The 16456-nt window shown below is 35.8% G+C and overlaps 1 protein-coding gene across 1 annotated transcript in view; it reads right to left on the minus strand.

The window, feature by feature from the left end:
- stk40 (serine/threonine kinase 40) overlaps window positions 1-16456 on the minus strand; it is a 412820-nt gene that overhangs the window by 183781 nt on the left and 212583 nt on the right. The gene's annotated exons all lie outside the window — the stretch shown is intronic.

The following is a 16456-nucleotide window of genomic DNA, read 5'->3' on the forward strand; positions in this document are numbered from 1 at the left end:
TGTTAAGCTGTCTACAAATTGCTCACAGTCCAATAATTGAGCACAAGTGCTGCAGTGGGAGACAGACTCAATGAAGGATCAAATAACTGATGCTTAAGAAAAGAAATTGAGGATGTCAGTGAACCTTTGTTGAAAAAACAAAATATCCGCATGTGTAACAAAAGATATGGCACACAATCAAAATACTTTTAAATCAAATCTTGAGTGTTTTAAATTAAAATTGGGGAAAAAGTATGCAGAAATGATGCCATCACTCTGGTTGCAATTTCAGTTACACAACTTCTGAAGAACACTAAAGACCACAGAAAGGCTTATATTATTGTTCACCATTGTAGGTTTGTGCTTGTATGCGCTTATATAGACAAATAAACTATTATTAGCGCTTATTTTTAGTGTACTTGTACAGATATAATGTCAGTTAATTAACAAAAAATTCTCACTCCCATCTTGTTGCATATCATATTTTCTCTGGAAATCCCCTTGAGTGTCATTTTTTGGAATTCAGGGTCATCCATAACAGCATCTACTAAGAATGGACCAAGCTAGATTAGAGGTTGAAGAAACAACAGACAAGTTCATTCAAGAAACCTGAATTCAGATCCCATGGCTCCATGTTGAAAAGTTCCTTTCTGCTAGACTTGCTGCACAGTTAGGTTTAGGCATCAAAATCTCTTGGTTGTGTGTGAAAATCTGTTTCTGATCTGAGTTGACGAACAATAAACTTAAGTGACTGTCCAATATGTTCACATATATGTTGACTTTTTCTTCCTCAAGGTAGATTTCAGGTAACTGCTTATATTGAATTACAACCACTGGTAATGTAGCCAGTATCACCACTTTTAGGTGGCAGTATATAAATTTGTTATTTGCTTCACACCAGTCAATCCATTTGAGTCTTAATTACATTCAGTTTTGAAGCTTCACACAAGCTCCCTTTTTGGGCAGTTTTAGTATTGTATAAACTAAGGACTGCTGTATGAGGGTTTGTGCGAGTGGCTGAATGTGGCTCTCAGTGTAAAAATGCTTTATAAAGCAGTCTACTTAAAGTCTATTTTACATCACTTCAGATGTGTTTTGCTCGTGAGCAAGGCTTAAGATGAATGAAACGCAATAGCAAACCATTGGCTATTGTATGACAATTTCCTTTCTATTACCATAAAGAAAAGAAAAAAAAAGATTAATCTGCATTTGTTTTCAGGCTTTGTACAAAGATCCATTATCTGAATATCTACTGGCTCCATCAAAAGTCTCAAAACATTTGATGCTACTCTCAGAGGCTTTTTAAGCACAGAATATGTTCCAATACTGAGCTACATGAAAGCCAGTATGACAGTCTCAATAAGTGGTCTTAACATTTGTTCACAGGATGAACCATGCGACATACAGTACATTATTTGCGGTCTTTAGAAAACATTATTTTAATGAAATAACTACTTGAGGATTTATGAAAGACATCAAAAAGCACATTTACTTGAGTTGGTCAAGAACTGTTTAAAGAGGCCTTTTTGTTTGTGGGGATATGACTGAACAGATACAATCAATGCAGAAACTGAGTTAAAAAGAAACACAAAGACACTGGGACAAGTCAGTGGTGTCCCAGACTCGCACACCAGAGAACAAAAGGAAAACAGGACACTGATCCTGGTTTCTGAATTCATCCCAGCTGTTTCAAATGGAACCACTATTTTTTTAGAGCCAACATTGATTATCCTGTAACATGGGTTTGATAGATGACAAAAGCATTCTTACATTTCAAATATGCAGCTCTTTGGATTGTGTGATCAGTGTTGGTCAGTGAATTTTGCTTTTTTTAGTGTCTTGTTTGTTGAATAGTTGGACACAAGAGTTATTTTGTTAAATATCCATTAAAAGAGTGAATATTCAAATGAAATATTTGGGAAAGTGTTATTTTGTTGATAGTGCTTGTTTGTGTCAAACTTAGAGTTAAAATTTTAAAGGATGGAATTCCAATATAAACTGAAGACTTCACAAGAACCCAAAGTCTTACGATGGGGAAGCAAAAATGAAAAAAATCCATTATTTTCAAAGCATTTGTCTATAATACAGAAACCCGGGACAAGCACATGACTTTGGTTTGAGTCATTAAACCATAAAGGAATAAAAGCAGTGCAGAGAGAGACCAGGGACGCATGCTCTGAAGATTCTTCAGTTTCAAATTCTTGTAGTTCACAGAGGTGTAGTTACCACATCCTATCTGCTGGTTCACTTTAAGTATTTTGCCATGTTTTTTGCACTTCCTAATTTTTTAAAGCCTCCAGCCCTTTCAAATGATCCTTTCCATATGTGGTTCAAGTGGGAGGTGAGTGAGGAAGCAAGGGTAAAGTGACCCCACCCCATACACACACGCATAGGGTGATAAAGAGTGACCATAACCTATTTTTAACCCTGACCACAAAACCAAAGTTTTAACCATCAAAAATCCATTAAAACATGTATATCACTACTTGGTCCCAACGAAACACATTGAACTCCATATCCCTAACCCTTACTTTCTAACTATCAAGTTTTTGATCATTTGGTCCGAACAAAACACGATGGATCCCACAAGTATAATGGGCTCCTTGTTTTTGGAAATTATGAATGTAGAAAAACAAGTACACAACTCACACACAGTAACAATCATCCTTTTCCACATTCGTATGAAGTCTGCTGCTCTCACCCGTGACTGTTTCTCTCAACCTCAGTGTTGTAAGATAAGGACTGAACACCAAGAGGAAAAACACTCATGTAAGTGAATGAGATTTGTGTCCATGAAATGCTGATGGACCCATAGTTAACTTGTTTTTTTTTTTTTTTTTCTTAAATTTCACATAAGATAAAGAGGGAAAATTATCCCTGCAGCAACTGATTGCCTGCCAGCCTAATCACTATCACAATTGATTCAGACATGCCATTTCTTGATCAATTACAGAAAAAAACCCTGTCTTTATTACTGCATGGTTGATAATGTTTTGTTTCAGTAGGCTCTAGATCAAATGGATAGTGGTATGATTAACTCCAAAATGTTTTTAGGAGCTCATAGCTGTAGGGGAATGTTCTCAATCATAAAATATGTGTTTGTGCTGCCATTGTCAATCCCAATCTCTGTTACTACTAATGAGGCCTATTGTAATGTTTTTGAAAATGAAAACCATTTGATAGTAGTGGAGTAGTTCACTCCATTATTCCTTCACAATAAGGCACTTGTTGAAATAGGCTTGCATAATATAAATGTAGTAAGTTTTAGTTTGTTAAAGGATTCCTTCTAGATAGACAAACGTAAAGAAAAAGATTACTCAAAAAGATAACCGAGAATTTTTTTTAATGATTTCCCACACTATTATATGGCTTATTTATTTATTCTTTTTTTTTTTTTACTATTAAGCCACTATATTAATCAAACATAATTTATTTTAATTGTGTGAACCTAATCTACTGTTGATTCAACTTAATGTACTAGCTTTGGATTTCAATTCAGGTAGTTGGTTGAACTGACTTTATGTTAGTTGTTTAATTGTTAGTTGTGGTTTATTAATCTTGTTTCAATTCGAGACAAGTAACGTAAAGTACCTTTTGATATATACTCTTTAATTGCTATGGTGAATTCTTTAGCTGACGTTCAGGGATTTTAAAAAAAATTACTAGACTTATATAAAGAACATATTTGGATTCAGTGAAAGGAAAATTGATTACGTCTCAAGGATAACATGTTTTACCAACTAAAGTTTGTGGTATTCACAATACATAATGAAGGAAAAATAATTGTGCCTCTTTTGATTAGATGGAAATGTGTTCAAATAATTATAATTTAGTAATCTATTTTATTTTTGAGTGTATGTAGACATATGATTGTAGATTTTATTTCAACAGAGAGACATAAAATTAAGGGTTGAGGGTGGTACCCCATAGTTCACAAAATTTCTGGGTTATTTTCAACATGTGAAAAATGTAGTACTGTAACACTTTGATGCAAACCTGATAGGAACCTAAAACCATGAGTAAAAATGTGTAGTTTTCAAACTCTAACCTCGTATTTTAAGACTCTAACCCAAACCATGTTCTGCTCAAACAATATTCTTCTGACTCCTAATATTAACCGTTTGCAGGTGAGAGCAGAATGTAAAAGCAATGAATTTCAAGTGAGAGGATAAGTCAGGTAGTTGAAGGACAGGACAGTACACTTCCTAATTGGGTTTAGCCTTTAACTTCACTGTAGGATTATAAATCAAAACTTCTTGATTAGGATTGGAAAGCAATCATCTTTTGGAGTGAAATATATTGTTTTTACAAAAAAAACATTGCCTCATGGATGCCATTTTTACAGTTCAGATGCTGTTGCTCTTATGATTACCAGAGGTTACATATTCTTAAAACATTAGTTAAGGTCTTATGGGCCTGTGTGGACTTAGACCACATGGGGATGTATTTTGGCAAAGAACAGTCTCAGAGCACAATGCTGTAGAGCTCTATGGCACTTTCAAATATTTATGCTCCATTAGAGCAACCTTTTTCATTCAATATTAATCCTTTAGTATCAACACACTCACTGGCATGATTTACTCTCGTAATCTTTTATTTGTTCCCCTGTCTCTGTTTCAGCAAGGCTCCTGTTAATGCTCAAAGTTTTCTGTATATTTAAAACAACTTTGTTTTTGGATGATTCTTGGGAATCAGGCACATCCCAGCTGCTACTGAAGCTGAGCCAAAACGAGAATAAAAGCAAATTTTAGGCTTAAATGATTAAAAGATTTTTTCCCCACCGTCCTCCAATGTGTGGAGCTTTCTCAAATATATATATTTTTTTTAATTCAAGACTGATTTCACAGCTTTAAAGCTGTTGCTGCTGGCCCCTGGTTCAGCTCATTTCAGTACTGTCTAACAATTGACGGAACATACATCTTGGTTATATTTTGACAGTTTCAGATTCTGTGCCATTTAAAATTTTGAAAAAATTAAAACTAAACTTATCCAACCAAGAGGTTATACACATACCAGGTTTTCCTTTTCGTCACACTTTTCAGCAACTTTGCAGTTAGGAATTTGTGGAGCACAAAGGCATGAAAGTTTTTTTTAATACAATAAAAAGATCTGGGAAAAAAGGTGAAAAATTTTAACTTCAAACAATAAGGCTCTTTGATCTGTCATTGATGTTATTCTGACTGCTCTAGATTAAAGTCAGTGCCTGTTTTAAGGCTGAGAACTAAATAACATAATGTTAAAGGAGAACTAAATAACAAGTTAACTAATAACTAAAGTTAAAGACAAGAGTTTTTTTCTTCTTCTAATGCTTTTACGTATTCTTGATTTGTAGGAGAAGTTTAATCAGATCAATGCACAGTCATTAAAATCCTCTTATCTCACTTGAATCATAGTTCTAAATCCCCAAGTATGTACTCAGGGTAGTATAAATGTACCCACTCAGGGCTGTTACGGTGTTATATCATAATCATCTGTATAACACAGTAACAGCTGTCTTTGATCAACTTCTGCTTGTTTAGTGAGATTTAAAAAATTACAAAGCAGAGAGAAAAGTTTCTTGAGTTTCATGATTTTTAAGAAAATTGGCAGATTCCAGTGCTTGTTGCAGCACATCTGGAAGTAAGATTCAACTTTGCAAAGATATCGCTTACAGAAAAGCACATCTTTGGAAAAGAAATGATGCCGTGGAATGTATGATGTTTACTGTACAAAGCCATTCAGCTACATCTGTCCGTCTTTAAGATCAATATCTATTTTCTATTATTCCTAAAAATACACTGTATATGCAGTAGATACAGCTATATTAAATAGATAGTGTCCAGAAATGTTCGCTTGCTAACATATTGTTAGCAAGCATATTGTTAGCAAGCAAAAAAAAATAAACGCATATTGTTATTGAACACATATTGTTAGCAAAAGAGAAATGCAGTCACAAATGTGTCAAAATTGCATCCAACATTGAGAGACTGGAAAGAGTGGTCCATGGAATCTCACATCCATCTACAGCAAACTTAATGGTGCACAAATGATGGAATGTTTTTGAAAGTAGGTGATGCATGAAAGCGACCATAAATAGGCCACCAGGCACAGGATTTGGGAAAGGTTCAATGCAATACGACTCCAGTGCAAAACAACACAGGAGGAGTGTCTTCATCTGTCCCCATCGTCCAGACAAACGTAGAGAGGGTGAAGGCAGATGGATCTTGGTAAAATAAAAACTTTCCAAAAAATTAATGAGACACAGTGACACAGAGTCAGAGTGATGCCATATCTGTTTCTTTTTTCTGCCCAGATTAAAAAAAAAGAAAAATTCAGTCAGTTAATGAAAAACAATAAGGGGGATTTGAGTAAGCTTGTTTAATTTACAGGTCCTCAGGCCCACCATGTGTTGTGGTTGGCTGAGGCTGCTTTTGTGCCAAAACTGCAGCCAATGGCAAATTGTTCTATTCTCTTCAGGTCAGGTCAAATTAAAACCATTGGAAAGAAAGGGCAAGGCAGTAAAAGAATTAACATTGAAAGTGTTTTTGAGAAATGTGGCATTCTCAGACATTTTTAGGCCAGCGTCATGGAAACACTTTTTTTTTTTGACATCCTTCCAATAAACCAACTAACAGATGCTGAGTCAGGTAGTTAATGAACATGAATCTTTAAGGAGCAAAACCTAATTTGCCCAGTTCAGTGGACCCAGGAGGTAGAGTCAAACACAAAGACGAGTGTGGAGACAGAAAAAGGGGGGTAGATAGGCATGGGGGACTACATGGGAACTAATAATCCTTCCACAATGGTCTATGAGTTCCGATCTGCACCACAGAATCTTTCTATGGTCTGGAACATTCCTACAGACTCAGGTTTAGTTCGTCCTGGAGACAGACGCAGGTTGGCTCTTTATCCTAAGTCCCCTGTTGAAGCCAATTTTTCAGATCTCATATATCTCATGGCGGGGTGCCAGCAGACTATCATCTTTAAATTTTCAGAACCATTTTTAAATAAGAGGACTTCAGCACAAAGCAGCCAGTTAAGATTCAAGTACTGTTTTCCCACAATATGTTCAAAACTATTTTACCCTTGGCGTCCTTTTCAAAGAAGACAATCTTGCTAAACTCTGGAGGCCAAAGAGTCATTTCTGGTCTCAGGTCATAAGACTTTTGGCTCTATAAATCAATGTTTTTGCAAAATTGTTGTCAAGACCCTGAGTTCAAGCCAAGCATGTCAAGAATTTGTTTATGATGTTTTAAATTACATGTCAGTCTTGATTTATTTTATGAAAAGCAACAGCACTGTGGCTTCTGAAAATGTAACCATATATTAGAGAACCCAAAGTAATTTGAAAAAATTGCAAACAAAAGGCAACTGCAGTAAGGATTTTTTAGACAGGTAATTGCAATAAAATACTAATTTGATGATGACAATAAATAAAAATGAGGAATTACAAAATATTGAGAAAATAGGGTTCGAGATATACAAACTGGTATTTCAGTTTGTGCACATTCCTTAATATATTAAAATCACTTACTTTACAATAAACAAATAAACAATATCTTTTACCTTAAATCAACAAAGATGCATTGGTTTGGGGTATTTGATGTGGTTGTGTCAGCATGTTAGTGCTCATATAAGATAATAGGTACTTTCTGAAAGAGGACCACTTCAGATCTTTGTGCTACATCAATCTCCAAGGCTGAAAGTGTTTATCATTTGACTGTTTCTATATTTACACCTTTTAAAATACTTTATGCTGTCCAGATTTGGTCTTCTGTTTGTAATAAAACCTGTCATAAAGTGGTATGTGTTTAATGGATACACGTCCTTTTAAGAAGAGCTCAAAGGCTATTTTTAGGCTAAATAAAAACCTCTCTCAAGTAAATCATTATGTAATCAGCTGGAGGAAAAGGAGAAATTTCAGAAAAAGGAAGTATGTCTTAGGAAAATGGTCCTGGTTGAATACATGATCTTTTTTCTTTTGTGAAAAAGTGGTTAGCAGGAAAATGACAGCATTTTATAAGTAAGTTTGAGGGCTAAGTAAAAAAAAACAAAAAAAAAAAGACGCCATTAAAGCCTTCCTGATTTTTCTTGTCTTGTTTGGTTGCTACAGATTAGATACTGTAGAGGTAGACTGGAAACTTACCCTGATGTTCATTCTAGGAAGATTTCTCCTTTAAAGGTAATATTTGTACCACAGTGACACTGTATGCCGAGGACACATGGTTGGCAATTCACATCTAGCAACAGGGGACACAGATTATTAAAGACCTGAAGTGGTGGAAACAAACATCCTCTTGTCTTTTTCCACTGGTAACTCAAGAGGATATTAAGCATTTACTTCCGCTGGTGCTCTGTAAAACAAACATGGTTTGCTATGTGCCATAGAGACACACATGGATGCAATGGAAACAGAAACAAACAAAACCATTAGGTCTGAGCAATCTTACTTTTATAGACTTTGGGTACACTGACTTTTTCCTGGATACAAGTGTGTAACATTTACAGATTAATGAACTTGCTTCCATTATTTTATTGTCTTTGCCAAGAAACTACTGAGCACAATTGTCCTGTATGCACAGTCACATACCAAGCATCAAGCCACAATAAGATGCTGTCCATATGGTGCGTGGCAGTTTTTTAACCTTTGTAAGGCACACAACATGGATTTTTCATAGACATGTAGAAACCACATATAACACTACCATATGTACAAAAAAATTGTCTGTATGCATGCAATATCAATTTGCATGGAGACATATTTTCAGACCATTGAGAACCATCTTCTCTTCTATCTATCACGGATGTCTCTTGTACCAAGTACACATTGGATATTTTTGTCATAGAGCAGAAAAAGGGGAGTTGTGTCCGCCAAACCACATTATTGGCCCATAGAATTGAGTAACTAATTGGTCCAATATTTTACTTAACTCTTTCAAATCTTTATAGTATGCTGTATTTCCTTCTTTTTCATGGCATTTAATTTTGTTTTACAGTAATTTCAAGTTAATTTACAGTTTCAATGTTGAGTGCAAAGAAATTGGAAATCCATTTATTTTTCAAATTTGATTAAAAAAATTATCATATTGCTGTTATCTATCACTACGAACAGAAAAGGTTGTCACCTAACATGTGACAAAAATAAATGGCAAATATAAAAATGCACAACGGTACATACCATATGCATGAATATATTGATTGTTTATGTGGTTGTCACTACTTATTTACCTACCAGACACATCAGAATGTAGAGACCAAAGAAACATTTGTTTAACTGTGGCAATCCACTCCATTTAGCACTATTCTTCTAAGGTTATGCCAAAGTAAGCCCATGGAACAGTGAAGCCAAGATTTCAGTGCTAAGCTCTCCAATTTGTCTTTGAACTGAAGCCTCTTCTCTTCAATCACTCATCTTCAATGTCCCCCTGAAAGCATAGAAAAAACACACATGAAGTAAAGGAAGTTAATTTCTTAAAGAGCTAGTGTTCTCACGAAGATCAGGACATAAATGAGAGGAACAGTGCTTCTACTCCTTTTCCCAGAGCGTATCATTCCTCAACAGACCGTCTACTGCCAAGAGAAGTTCCAGGTGGTCTTCAGGCTGCCTTTGATCCCCACTAACCAGGGTCCCTTGGACAGATCAGTCTGTGTAATCACTTGTTTTTCAGAGTGCTCAGGGGAAACAGTAGTGCTCCATTTCCCTTTCATAGCATGACCTCAACAGTGGCAGCCACGGCCTTGAGGTGACACAGACCTCTGTTCAAATAGGCTTCTCTGTTGTCCCTATCTAATTGAAAGGGCAGCAGATAAACGAAAGAGACAGGCTGCCTTGGTGTGCCACGGAAAAGCAAGAGAGAGGGGTGGCGGTGCCCACCTCCAGTGAACACTATTTCGATTCAACTGCTGAAAATTGTTGGCATGAAGGATTGTGGCACAGAGCCCGCCCAAAACTACCCATGCAACATTTATTTTTAGCTGATCTTTCAAGTTTACATCATTGCCAACAAAACTGTCCTGTTACTAACTATATAATAGTAAACCATGCTTGCATGCGGAACCAGCGCTGGTAAGGTCAAGCTGGTGCTGCCTAACAGATGCATAGTTATGGGGCAAAGAAAAGCCTAAGCTCTGTGGCAGCTCATCGTTGGACTTTGAGTGAGAGGAGTGTGCTTGACTTGGACAGACTAGAGACAGAAGTGCTGCCAGCTTCTTTGAACAACTGCTCAAGCAGCAACTGAAAGAGTTTGGTACATCAAGATTAAAGGAGGGCAAGCATACCTGTGTTTCACCTAAGATTAGTATTAAGTTTCTGAGAAACTCTTGACACACATGTTTTTCTTATCAGAAGGTAATTATTTTATTGTTTCGTAAACTACCATGGGATTGCTTGCATTTTTGCCTTTCTTTGTCTATTTACATGACATGTAAGAATGCAAGATAGTTTTGGGCACCGGGGAGATAGACAAGCTTCATCTTTTCCCTTCTTTGTATTTAACATATGGGAAAACTTGTCATTGATGTTGTGATACCATGGAAACAATAAGGCACAAGTCTGTCTAGGGCAGTCATGTGCAATAATGTACTGTTATAGCAGCTCTTAACATCCTACTACTTAAAGTCCCTTCCAATTGTGGTTATTTAGACCTTTAGGACTATTTCCCTGAAACAGTTACCATATGTTTTGTGAGAGATATCAATCTTATCAGGCAAAAACACTAACCATGAGAGATTTTTTTTCAAGTTGTTTCAAGTAACCAAAGGATTTCTTGTAAAACTAAATTTTTCCATGAATCACATTAAGTTACTAGCTTCACCTGGAGGCCTGGCAAAAAGATTGCCATGGCAATTGATTTTTTCTTTTTTTTACCAACATCTGAGATGGTTTGAAATTGAGTGCCAGGGATGAAATACCTATGCTTAATCTAAATAACAAGAAATATTAAATATTTTGGTTTTGCTGTTGTAATGACACTCAAACTGAAGGTCAAATTGACCTGTGAGTGAAGTTCACTGAGTGAGCCTGTTTTGATCCATTTTCACCTTGTTGTGGCTTATCTCAACCAAAAATGGTGGTTTACATGCCACAGATTAGTACTCATAAACACCATTCATTAGAGGGCTCTGCAAGCACCTCCCAAAGGTTGCTGCCAACAGTTTTTGATTAATGTGGTGTGAAACATGTGGCCATGACAAGCTGTGAACTAAATAACTGGAAGATTTTGGTTTGGTGAAAATAAACAGAGAGGATATTGTGCATTAGTGAATTGTATTCTGTTGAAAAACAACATATTCCATCACTTCATTTCTGGCTAGGTTTTTTCAGCATTGTGTTCACATTTGTTTGATGTTTCATAGTTCTCACTTCTCATCATTATCCCCTTTTTTTTTTAAACTGGCAATAGCATGTCGGTATAAATGAAGTGTGGATGTTATGTGATGACAAAAGCTCCAAGAAAGAATGTTTTTCTCTTAAGAGTCAAAAAATTGTCTAAATGTCATCAAATCTAACTTGAAACATAACAAAAAAAAGCTAATACTTGGAAAATTTACTTGGGAAATCTACTGCTCTACAACAGTGGGCTCTGTTGATGGTTTTTAGAAAATTGTCTGGCTGTTAAAATCTATTTCTAAAGCTAACCAAGTTGGTGTGGTGAATAAAGACAAGTATTACTTTACATTCACTAAGCATATGCTTTTATTCCAAATGACTTGCAAGTAAGGAACTCATTGGGGACAATGTAGGGTTCAGTATGTTGCAACATTCTTTATATGAACTGGGGAAGTCAGGAATTGAACAAGCAACCTTCCAACAGAAGGAAAACCCCTCTACCTCCTGAACTATAGCCACCTAAATTTGTATAACTAAAATTTATATAATTCATTAAGGTAACAATTCAGTTTAGGTTTTTTTTTGCCTTAACTTAACCAAACAGACACTGAAAATGAAAAAAATTACTTAAAAACACTTAAGAATCGCTCAATTCTGGTATCTAACCGGGGTCTCTTTGGTTGAAGCCTTAAAAAAATTCCCAACCCACCACTATAGTATTGATAAGCTCTCCCTTTGTCAATTCTGCTTTTAGTGCCTGGTGAATTTTTTCTGCGTCGGATGCTGTGTGACGCGAGGCAGCTCTAACACACATGCTGTAGTTATGCTGACTTTCTAGTGTTGTTATACACATTTTCCTAAGACCACAAATACAGAAATGCTGCTGTCGTTAAATGTCATTAAACTGTTACATTTTATGAAATGGTAGGAAAAAAGAAAATTGAACAAACATATTGGCCAAAAAGAAAGCTGCATCATATTTCAGCCATCAGTAGTCTTAATTTTTACAGACATCTGTCATAGAAAAACCATCGTTGGTTGACCTTGATATAAAATGAGAAAATAACTTCAAGCGACATATTATTGTTATTTTTTAAGCATTATAAGCTAACCAGATACAATATTGGCATGTTACGTTTCGCATTCTTGTACCCCAAGGTCATCATATTTAAGCAAGCAGTATACTGTATAAATTGGGCATACCACAATGAAGGCTCCATACTGACATACAAGCTGTCAATAAAGTATGAATTAAGCTTAAAAAGAATGTAAGGAACTGTAATGTGTTTCAACATTATCACAGCCATTTAGCTACAGTGAGGCCAGTCTAAATAAAGAATGACATGGCAGTGCCTGCCTTCGGCACTTCAGTAGCCCTCCATTAGAGCCATGAAGCGCTTTTTGCAGAAATGTCGGCTTTCTACTGCAAACATTCTCAACAGTGAGGCTATAAAGGGGAGCACCCTTAAGGCCCTCATCAATTTTTCTCTTTTTGTTTAGTCAAGCCCACCAGAGTCTGTGCTCTGTTATTTAGCCAGTGTTCCAGTTTTGACTCAAAGCAGAGGCTCTGCAAGTTAGCCAGGCTGAAATATTATCCACAAATGTGCGCATTCACATGGGCAGGCATAAGGAGCTTCAAGGCAGTGTCACTGAGTTGTGAAGCAGCATCTGTCACACCAACCCCCTTTTATTGATTTCTTTCTTGCTGGGCTGTAGATCTAAAAAAACATTGAGCAACTTTATGCACTGAAATCATCTGCAAAGGAAATGGGGGATGTTTAGGTGCAAAGTTTTAAAGCAAAGTCATACCTGCCACAGCATATTAGATCCTCACTGAACAATCATGAGGAAGTAATAGTTCGATTGTATTGTTTACAGTGAAAGTGTATACTTTTTGAGGTGCTTTGTCACTGTCGGAATCACATTTTCACAGATTATTTCTTAAACTAATCTCTTTTTTTTTTTTTTTATGGGAGGTGGGAGTTTATTGTCTTCATCTAATTCTTATGGAACCATTCTGCCAGAAAGCTTTTATATCAGCAATACATGATCAAACCAAGATATTCAGAGGATTGATTTTGTTTGTAGTAAGAATCATTAAATTAATCTAGTATCTGTATGACTCCAGTAACCAGCAGGTGTTATTCCAGGTTTATTGTCTGATTCAGAGTTGAAGCATCTCCCCTTCTGATGCCTTTTACGTCATTACTCAATTTAAAAGAATGAAAGAATGTGTTTTTTTCAGTGAACATCTCATCATTTGCTGAATTTTGGAAGGAACATTTTCAACTGAAAACAAACAATCTGCAAGACACATGCTAGAGCATCAATCTGTGCAAAGTTCTGTCATAACCTTATCAAACACAGGTGTTCTGCTGCTAACTGCTGCTGCCCAACTATAACTCCAGAGTTGGTTATAAACTGTGGAGAGTGGTGAGCTGATTGAACATCTGCTTAAAAGATGGATCAGATCGCTTTATATATAAACAGACAGAAACAAGCAAGCTCTACCTGCCATGCTCCAGAGCCAGAAGACCAAAAAAAGCTTATGTGAAATGTTCACATCATGTCTCAAGAAAAGTTACAGCAGTGTTATCAACATTATTCTTGTTATGTGGAGCTTTTAAGCCTCAAAAAAACCTTCCTAAACCTTTGCCATGGTTAAATTCAAAGCTACTTTTATATTATTGTGTGTCTGTACAGAAAAAGGATAAAGTAACAAACATTTAGATAGACTAAGAATAAATGTGGTTAGTACTGGAAAAATGAGCGGCTCATACATGGTTGCTAAAATTGACTGGAAAATCAAGCTAATTAGTTAGATTTTCTTTTTTTCTTTTCTATCTTGTTTTTAGCCTAATATCCAATATGTCATGGGTTTTATTGTTTTAGAACTGCTTGTCAGCCTTAGATCTGCTGTTTTTCCTGCTGATTGTGGTTAGTCTGTCAAATGGGAGATGGATGGTCAGTCCTTGTCCATTCGAATTCCTGCATGCATATTCTGAGTAATGCAAATTCAATTAGTTGTTTTTTGTGGTGATCGTGCTCTGCTCAATTAAACTAGACACTTTAATGCAAATCACATGAGGAAGGTTATATGAAGTTCAGCCAACAAGTTTCCTTTGCAATTATAAAATGTACAAGCTCCAAATAAAAGAATAAGAAGACACAAAAATATTCAACATAGGCCAGTTCCTAAGTAGATAGTGTAAACTGTGTTTAGCAATGTTTCTTACTGAAGAGGTCAACTAGTGTTGGCTTTTTATGAGGAGAAACTAAAGTTTGCCTGAGGCAACAAAATAATCAGTATTATTTCAGATTTGTCCATCGCTGATAATCAAACTGTGTTGAAGATGACAGCTTCAAATTAAATTCTGTAATCACAGCTGAATTTAAAGACACTATATGCATTGATGATTTATGAGTGCATTAGGTGCAAAATCACGTGAAAAGATAACTGCTACTGCACATGCAGAAAAAAGTCTGTACTTTCTAAGTTGGTGCTGTTCAAGACACCTGAAAGAATATAGTGACTTTGGTGCTATGAATGACTTGTCAAACTATAAAATGATCTGTAGGTAAAAGCAGGAAATAGTTACATTTTAAGGTAAACAGTAAAAACAGTAAGAATGCCAGAGGGACTACAATCAGTACCTGTTCATATACACTTGTCACAGTTTGGCCGTAAGTGAGATGAGCTTGAAATAAAAAGATTATGAAATAATTTATCTTCCTCCTTATGGTAAAAATAAGTCTAGTAGGGATGACATTTCTACTTTACATGTAAATGTAAAATGAAAGAAAATACTGAACAAAGAAGTGTCTTATTGTTTTTCTCTGCTTGGATTTTAGCTTTAAGATAAAAGAAAGAATAATTTATTGTTGTGGATTGCTGATGAAGTCATTTCCATTTTCATGTGTATGAAAATGAACAGAGAACATTCCTCAGTCTCTCTGCTGTATAAACTGAATACTGGATGGCGCCTCTCCAGACCGGAGTCTCTATGAACTTGCCTACCTTGGCTTTGAGCCACACTTGTATAACATACCATACACACTCTGAAGGCAGTATCATCATAACGAGGCACATTTAATTCTCATACATCCTGGTATCAGACAGGCCTGCTGAACGCTTGTATCAGTTCTGTGTTGAAGGAAAATGATTGGCCTGTTAGAAAATTATAATATCCTACTGTTTTTTTGTTTTTTTTTTCTTTTGAAAATTGCTTGGCAACCAACTTTATTAAAGTGGAATAAGGCCAATAATGGAAAATATATATATTTCCAAAACATTAGTATTTTTTTCAATTAGTTTTAAAAGAAATGTTTAAAAATACAAAAAAAGGGCAACTTTATTTCATTTGACAATTCAAATGGCATTACTTGAAGAAGGCAAGTAGGTATGTAGGGAGACTTGCACTCAGTAATTGAGTCTACCCAATTGAGCCAAACAGAGAATGAAAATGTATTACTGAACACCTACTTGAACTAACAAAATACAAACTAATTTTAAAAAAGTACATTTGAGCAAGATTGGACACACAACTTATTGGCTTTTAAAATCACTGTCACCTTTAAATTGTTAGACTGCCTTTCAGGCTCATTCAATGCAAGTAGCAGACAGAAGCAGCAAAGGTATGTAAGGAAAGAATCGACAGGAAATGTTGGAATGTGTAAATATCCTAACACAAACTTTGTTGCACCCTCTTCTGGAGTAAACTGAGAATAGCAATGCAGCGTAACAAGAAGTGTCACAATTCAGGTCTAGGTTCTATTATTTATTTATTCAATCATTTATTTTTCCTACTCCCACCCGTCCTAACCCCTCCAACTTCTCTGGATTTCATTTTAGCAGTTGATTCATTCTGTATATTTTCCTGGAACCCACTTTTACACAACTTGAAATCTATCAATATGCCTAGTTCATTTTCTCATTAAATCTTACATTTACGTTTTAAAATTCTTACTACTCGCCGTCATGCAAATTACTTCAAAATTGTGAACCTAAAAAGCTAATTTGTTCTTTTATAAAGCTATGTTAACAGCATACACACAAAGAACCAAGAACATGGAGGCTGTGTACAAGAAGGGTCAGAGCCGGCTATATTTCCTGAGGTAGCTCCAGTCTTTCGATGTATGTAACATCATGCTGAGGATGTTCTACCAGTC

This window comes from Leuresthes tenuis, unplaced genomic scaffold, assembly GCF_036924035.1.
Source record: "Leuresthes tenuis unplaced genomic scaffold, fLeuTen1.0.hap1 SCAF_10, whole genome shotgun sequence".
NCBI classification, from domain to species: Eukaryota; Metazoa; Chordata; class Actinopteri; order Atheriniformes; family Atherinopsidae; genus Leuresthes; species Leuresthes tenuis.